The following is an 8,893-nucleotide window of genomic DNA, read 5'->3' as shown; positions in this document are numbered from 1 at the left end:
TAAATGAATAATCTTAGATTATGCTAGAAGAAACTCCTCATAAACCAATTAAAGCAACTGAATTCACATAATAAAATCGGTCTCTATAGAATTTACATTAAAAATAGATAAAATAATATTTAATAAACAATTGATTAAATCACATGATTGCTAGCTCATTGTGAGGCTAAGCTCATCCCCTCCCATTTAGTGTAGATAATATCATTTGTTAAAAAAAAATAAATTATTTAACAACTAATTTAATCAAATTATTATCCGCATGCGAAAGATATTTTTTATAACTGGCATTACACTCCTCTTAAGATGTTTTGAACTTGTTTAAAAATAGAGAAAATAATATTTAATAAACAACTTATTGAATCACATTATTGCTATCACATTGTGAGGCTAGGCCCACCCCTTCCCCCTTAGTGTATATAATATCCTTTGTTTAAAATAAAAAAAAAATCATTTGACAACTAATTTAATCACATTATTATCCGCATGTGAAAGGCCTTTTTTTATAATCGACATTACACGCCTCTTAGGATGTTTTGAACGTGTTTAAAAATAGAGAAAATAATATTTAATAAACAACTGATTGAATCACATTATTGTTAGCCCATTGTAAAGCTAAACCCACCCAAATCATTTGACAACTAATTTAATCACATTATTATCCGCATGCGAAAGACTTTTTTTTTTTTTTTTTTATAACCGGCATTACACGCTTCTTAAGATATTTTGAACATGTTTAAAATAGAGAAAATAATATTTAATAAACAACTTATTGAATCACATTATTTCTAGTTCATTGTGAAAGTAAGCCCAACCCTTTCCACCTTCCCCTTAGTATAGATAATATTGTTTGTTTAAAAAAAAAAAATTTGACAACTAATTTAATCACATTATTATCCGTTTGCGAATGACATTTTTTATAACCGGCATTACACGCCACTTAAGATGTTTTGAACGTGTTTAAAAATAGAGAAATTGAATCATATTATTACTAGCCTATTGTGAGGTACTAATTAAAAAAAAAAACAAACAAACAAACAAACAAACCACAAAAAAATTAATTATTAAAAAAATACTATTAAAATGAAGAAAATGCTTTTGTCTTATTTGATACATTATTTTGGAATGCTTTTGAAGTTTTTTTGTCTTGGGGGCATTTTTGTCCAAATCGTTTGTTGAAGCATGGTGACACCAAAACACTATTCACCTTTTCCGTTCTCTTTATATATAATTGATTAACACCCCACTTATCAAGTTATGTCATGCTTCCCACATTTCAGTTTTATGTATGTACAAAAATATCCCAAGTATTAATTACCCCCAGCTAAACGAGAAGGATTATCTCCCCTTCTAATTTCTTTTTCCTTATCTCTCCTCCTACTTGAAGGGTTATAATTAAGGCACGTCAACATCTTATATTGATTTTTTTTTTTTTTGTAGTGACAATAAGACAAAAAACAAAGTGTGAGAGGAGGGGATGGAAGGGGATTTACCTAGCTGAATTCCACTACTCCAACTCAAGAACTGCCACCTCACTATTTATCTAATGGCCATGGCTGGTTCTTCTCTATTGCATCCTTCTCCCCCAACTCTCATTAATCTCAACTTCCGAAGAAGTGAATTGGGTTACTTTCACTCTTCAACTAGCACCCACCTTCTCAATTCCAAGCCCAAGAACTGTCCTCTCAGGTATCTCTCTTCCTTTCACTATTTTACTGATTTTTTTCCTATGATTTTTTGCACTTTTGGTCAATTGGGTAATAGCAGGAATTACAAGATGGATGGTGCAATTCACACGCTCATTTTTACCTTTCATACACCTTTCTTAATTTTCGATTGTTGGAACGAATAAATTAAAGAAGATCAAATGCCAAAAATTAACAAGAAATGTGTGAAAGGTAAAAACAGATGTGTTGATAGCACCACCTTTACAAGATACCCATGTAATCATTTGATCATATAAACATTTTCTAGCTTCTGGGTTTCTTAGGTAAGTTGATGTTTCTTTTAAAGTTTGAATGTTTTAGGGCTTGTTTAGTATCTTATTTCAAATTTTTTATTATTTCTCAAAACATTTCTTAAAAACATTTCTTAAAAACATTTTTATTTAAAACTCAAAAACTTGATTGGTTTAAAATTTTTAAATCTTACAACTTAAACTAGACAAAGAGATATAAAAAGAGGGGGTCGCAGGGGAGGGAGAAAGAGGAGAGATGATTGAAGGAAAGAGAAAGCAGAGAGATGATCGGACGAGATAGATAGGATGAGGAGTAAAAGAAAGAACCGAAAGAATGAAGAAAGCGGATTGGTGGAGAGATGACAAAGGTAAAAAAAGAAAAAAGGAGAGAGAAAGAAGAAAAGAGAGATATATTTGGAGTGAGAGGGGAGGAAGGAAATAAAATAAATGAGTGAGTTTAAGTTTAAACACTCTTAAGAACTCATATTTTTATGTTTTTAGAGAATAGACTATATTTTTTAATTAGTCTTGAGTTCAGTTTTTTAAAAATAGTCCTACCAAACAAGTTTTTAAGGCCTAAAACTTGAAAATTGTTTTTTAGTTTAAAAAGTTGGATTCAAGTAGAGTACATGCCCTTAGTTTCTTGAGAGGGGATATGATGTGAATTTGCACCTTCAATTCACTGTAAAATTAGATAGTATGATGTGAATTTGGTAATGTAGGTGCCTATGATGCATGGACATGGACACACACACGGGAATACAACACGACACGACACGGACATACGTTAAATTTCTAAAAATAAAGACACGATACGGAAATTAAAAATATTATAATAAAAATAATTATTGTTACTATATAGAAATATATATTATAAATAGGGTGGGGTATATCTAAAAGTGTGAGATATATCATTTTGGGCGTCGTTGGATGATTTTAACTCCGGGCCTAATTTGTAATTCCTCCCCTCTCGTTTTATTTGAAATGTGCGGTGCTCACCCTTAGTTATCAGGCCCAGATGTATTAAAATAAAAAACTAACCCTAGCGTATGCGTTGTCACCTTCCTTTCTCTCAACAGATAGATATGTCGCGACTCGCCTCGTCCTCTTCTACTTCCATAGCAGCACAACTCTCTCTCTCTCTCTCTCTCTCTCTCTCTCTCTCTCTCTCCCCCTTTACGGGCTGTTTTTTTGACATCGCCGCCATTCATTCCATCTACGACTAATGGAACACTCGAGATTTATCAGCGCCTAAGTCGGATACCCGTATTCGTATACAGGATACTCGTATCCATTTGGTCGAAATCGTATCCGTTGTCTCAGATACGTATCCAAACGTATCTATCGCATATCGTATCTGACGAGTACCCGATACGGAATAAGCGACCTAAACCACGTATCCATACTTCATAGGTGCCAATCGACCAGCTGCATATCACCAATTTCATTCCAATCATAGGAGCATTATGCCAAACCAAACCAATAATACAAGAAGCAGGTTAATATATGATGTACGAAGAATCTCATTACCTGTTAATATGGCAGTAAATTTCAGCACTACATTCAATTTCACAACCAAAAACCAATATTCAAGTTAACAAATTATATTAGCTACTCACCAGATAACATCAGCTACCAACTGTTGTATAAGGCATAAACCTGCCACACATTATGAAACCAGTAATCATACAACTAATAAATAGTGAGCAAGGGATACAAAAGCAATGAGCTCCTTCAAAATAAGAGAGAGAGAGAGAGAGAGAGAGAGAGAGAGAGAGAGAGAGAGAGAGAGAGATTCAAAAAATTAAATTTCAATCAAGAGAAAGAGAGACCAGAGGGAGCCATTTTTCGCAAATATCTTCACAATCCAACTGAGCAAATTAACATGTAATCGTCACCATCATTGTTACATTTATTATTTTCATCCATGGTAATTTCTACTTGTGGTCCATAAAAGTTGTCAATGTTCTCATCACCTCTTCCAAAATAACTAAAGCCGTGTGGAGGTGCCTTTATCACAGCTTACCAATTTGATACTTCATTTTCTCGAGTAAAATACTTGTGTCACTTGTGATGCTAGAACAAAAGGGTCTCTCTTAAATCCACTGTGTTTTCTTATTGCATTCCCCAAATCTGCCCATGCAAATTGAATCCCTTTCAAAACATGGCAATCCAATAAAAACTAGCAAAGAAATTACAAATGGGTACAATGCATCATTAACAACACTAGCTAGCAACTCATTCATACATTATTTGCCATAAACCAATTCAATCGTACATTTACATTTCCTCTTCCACCCAATTAATTAGATAATTATATTTTTTTTAGTTTACTCCTTTTCTTTCTATAAGAACATGAACAACTTGGTGAGAATGAAATGAAAAAACCCAGATCAAACACTCAACCCTTTTGCATATACAATCGAGCTGCAGTAATGTAATGAACAGGAGATATATAAGACACCAAAAAGACCAAAAATTACCGAAATGCGTCTTTCCAACTTGATGCAGATGGCACCTCCACAACATGCAACTCAATGTCCTTCGTGTTAGGGCTGCACAAGATTATATCAAGAACATAAGTTTGATACCACTTTAATTTCTTGCATGTTGAACTTACGTCTCTCATAATATATCCAAAACTCAACAACAATGTAAACTGAAACAGAAACAAATCGCGTTAATTTGCCCAAGTGATCAACCTAGCTAATATTGCATGAGGTAAATGATAATCAGTTATTCAACATTCTGGAAAGCCAAAGCAAGATGCTTAAATTTTTCAAAATAACTAAAATGAAATGAACTTAAAATTTATAAACACAAAGCAAATTCATCATATACAACAAATAAACAAATATGCAGTCTGATGTCTCACCTTATCATTTTCGCAGCACCAAATTCAAGTGTCATGAAGCAGATCTTTAATAAATTTCCTTTGTACAAGATGTACATACTCAGAGTTGTTATAAATTGCAGGTAGATAATCGTCGCCAGAATCTTTGTTCGCATCCCATAGTGCAAGAAATTTTTTGTCGAAAAGGTTCCATGTGTTTTCAGTTTTCCTCAAAATCCAAACCTTGTATGCCCTGCATCATAAATCAAATTTCACACAAGACCATCAGACCCACACCATATGGCTTTTGATATCCATTGCCGCACGAAGATTGATGCGATGAATAAGCTGCTCAGTACCACTAAGGTTTGGCTCTCTTAGAGAGATCTCAGAGCTAGCTGGTAAAGGTATAGAACGCATGACGGGATCTTGCATACCTCCACCTACACACGGTAAACTTGGGAAACTTGACGGATTTGGGACAAGCTTTGTACCAGGTGGATCCCCTATCTCCCCGCCTGTAGGTAGGTCACCTCCAAATAGCATCTCCGTATAAGAATAAATACCTGTGGTCGCCAAGTCAAAAGAACAAGAAAGCCCAATCTAAAGAGAACAAAGAAAGCTGTTAGAAACAAAAGCTAGAACAATGAAAGCTGAAGAAGTCATAAGAGAGAAGAAAATGCATACATCTTTCTCAAATGACACACTGCCATTGAGTTGAGGGAGCCTAAACACTTCTTTCTTCTTATGACGAAAATTGACATCGCTATCGACCTGAGCGCCTTCAAGTCGTCGCTTGTTTAAAACTTGTTAACGCTGCCGCAAAACAAGTCCATCTTTGTGCGAATCAACTTCATCACCGGCCTCTTCAGATACATCCAGATGTTGAGAAGACAAGCGTGGGCATTGAGGGACTAAAACCACTGGTCTATCTTGCAAAGCAACAGCACTCGCGCAGTCAAAAGATATCAGTTGTGTAGGAACCATAGAACAACCCCCCTCGATACATTAAGGCGTGAATGAGAAGAATTGGTACCACTTGCCATCCCCAAGTTCTCATAATGTACCTTTGACCACCAACTTACGTAAGCACGGGTCACTGGACTACCTTTGCCATCCCCAAGTTCTCATAATGAGTAGCCAACAGCAATTGCAGGTGGTGGGGCCCGCATGTAGGGCAACTTGCGTTCGACCGGCTGAGGGCTACGTGGCCCTCCTCAGAGCCGTTGGATTTCCAATGGCTAGTTTTTGTAGGCCGTTGGATTTCCAACGGTAAAAAAAAATTTAAATTTCACTTTTAAATTGGACCGTCCGATCATAGATCAACGGTCCACGTTTTTTTCACCAAAAATTAAAAAAAAAAAAAAAAAAGGCCCAACGGTCAGAAATTTGACCGTTGGCCACGTGGCAGCGTGTTGGCTGTTGGATTTGATTATTTTTCAAATCCAACGGTCCAGATTAATTACAACATTAAAAATTTTAAAAAATTAATTAAAAATTGTCAATTTTTTTTTTTAAAAAATACAGAAAAATTTTAAAAAATTAATTTTTTTTTTCTATAAATACCTAACCCTCATCTTCCACCTTACACCACATTTCAATATTTTCTACACTTTCTACACTTTCTACATTTGAATATTTTGTACACTTTGAGAGAAAAAAATGACTTCGTGGAAGCTCAGTGAAGATGTTACGTTGTGTGAATGTTGGGTTCGCACTACTCATGACCCGATTACGGGTAATGAGATGGATAAGCGAGAAATGTGGAGTAAAATTACAAAATCGTTTTGCGATGTACATGGAAAAGATGTACATGGAAAAGATGCCAGATCTAGTCAAGGTCTTCAAGGTCGTTGGAAAAAACTCAACGCATCCTTTACTTGTTGGAAAAACGCCCTCTCTCATGCTTCTGGTAATCTGCGTAGTGGGACAAGTTTAGCGGATGAGGTAACAATATTTTTATTTATTTATATGCATTCCACCCACATCAATATTTTAATTTATTTAATTTCTTATGTAATTTTTATGTAATATGCATTCCACGCCCATCAATATTTTATGTAATTTCTATGTAATTTCTTATGTAATTTATATGCATTCCACGTCCATCAATATTTTAATTTATTTATTTGTGTTACACCCGTATTTTTTAATACTATCTTATCCCACATTTTTATAGACACTACAAGCACAAGCATTCTACAATGCAAAGAACCATAACAAATCATTCAACAAATGGGAATGTTGGCAAATTGTCAAAGATTGCCCTAGATACAAAATTGTGGCAACCGGTCCAGAAGTTGTCATGCACGGTATGGGTCTACACAGTTCGCCAGAAGAAGACACAGCCGAACAAGAAGCCAACACATTTGAAGACACGGAAGGGACGCCTGAACAAGTGCCAGAGACCCAACCGACTCGTCAGTCCCTCAGGCCTCAAGGTAAAAAGGCATCAAAGAAAAAAGGTAGTTCTTCCAAAAATGACTACACTAAATATATGGAGGAACTTACTCGTCAAGGTGAACTGAACATGGCATGGGAAAAGGCTAGAGATGAGGAAAAAGCTACTGATATGGCAACAATTATTGTAGCTACTGAGGCTCGTGATGCGGCAGCTGAGAGACAAAGAGAAATAGTTAATCGAGAGAACGAGATGATTAGAGAAGCACTTCATCGAGATAATGAGATGCTTAGAGAAGAAAGGATGGCTCAAACAGATCGTGACACTATGAACAAGTCTCTAGTAGGACTGTCTCCGAATTCAAAATATTTTTGGACATCAGAAAAAAGAGATGTCGTGCGAAGGAGGCGTGCAAGAGATGCCGAAACAAGTCAAGGGGTTCCAGCTACAGAAATCCTAGCAACCAAGATCCTAGCACCACATATCCTAACTCCACAGACTTTGTATAATTTCGCATTTATTTGTACTACTTTATTTAATTTCTTATGTAATTTCTTATTAATTTTTAGAACTTTATTTAATTTCTTATGTAATTTCTTATTTATTTTTAGAACTTTATTTAATTTCTTATGTAATTTTTGTACTTTATTTAAATATTTGAATAAGATTACATAAACTCACCAAATAAACATTTAAAAAAAAACACCAAATAAAATTACATAACCTCACCATTTAAACTTAAAAAAAAAACAAACACACTAAATAAGATTACTTAAAAAACAATACACTTTATTCTTCAACCACAAGCCTTATTTTAATTATCTTCGCCTTCATGCAATCTCCACTGATGGTCAATCAAGTCATTCTGGCGGGCTATGTGCCAGTATGGCTCTTGCAATGAAGTGTATCGTTGAACGATCAATTCATTGTAACGTCCATCCCGTTCCAACGGCTCGTGTTGCACAGGATCTTCGGTCCGGTCATGAGCATAGTAGATTTGTGTTCTTGAGTTGTTCATCGGATCCGGCTCGTATTCATCGACGGCATCATAATCATACTCGTCTTCAACAATCATGTTGTGGAGAATAATACACGTCGTCATGATGGATCAAAGATCCTCGACATCAAACATTCTAGCTGCAACCCTGACAATGGCCCAACGAGATTGCAGGATACCAAAACAACGCTCGACATCCTTCCTACACCCTTCTTGACACTTTGCGAAGTGTTTCTCTTTTTCACTCTGCGGGTGTGGCACTGTTTTGACAAATGTTGACCACCTTGGGTAAATACCATTTGCAAGGTAGTATGGTCCCTCCTATTTATTACCATTAACCCAATATGTGCATCTCGGCCCACACCCTTGTAGCAGTTCATCAAACACTGGAGATTGGGCAAGGACATTTAGGTCATTCTGAGCTCCTGGAACACCAAAAAAAGCATGCCAAATCCATGTATCAAAAGAAGCCACCGCTTATAGAATGATGTTTTTGGCTCCTTTTCTGTCGCCATAAGCTCCTTGCCACGCACTTGGACAGTTTTTCCATGTCCAGTGCATGCAGTCGATGCTTCCAATCATGCCAGGGAAGCCTCGCATCTCACCCTTCCTTAGAAGCCTTCGCATGTTCCTTGTCGTGGGTTGCCGAAGGTACTCATTGGTGTAGAGGGCTTCAATTGCAGAGCAAAACCGCATCAGGGACTCCAG

The sequence above is a fragment of the Pyrus communis genome, chromosome 1 (assembly GCF_041283825.1).
Source record: "Pyrus communis isolate YQ-2024b chromosome 1, ASM4128382v1, whole genome shotgun sequence".
Classification (NCBI taxonomy): Eukaryota; Viridiplantae; Streptophyta; class Magnoliopsida; order Rosales; family Rosaceae; genus Pyrus; species Pyrus communis.
Note: the sequence above shows the minus strand (reverse complement) of the source record.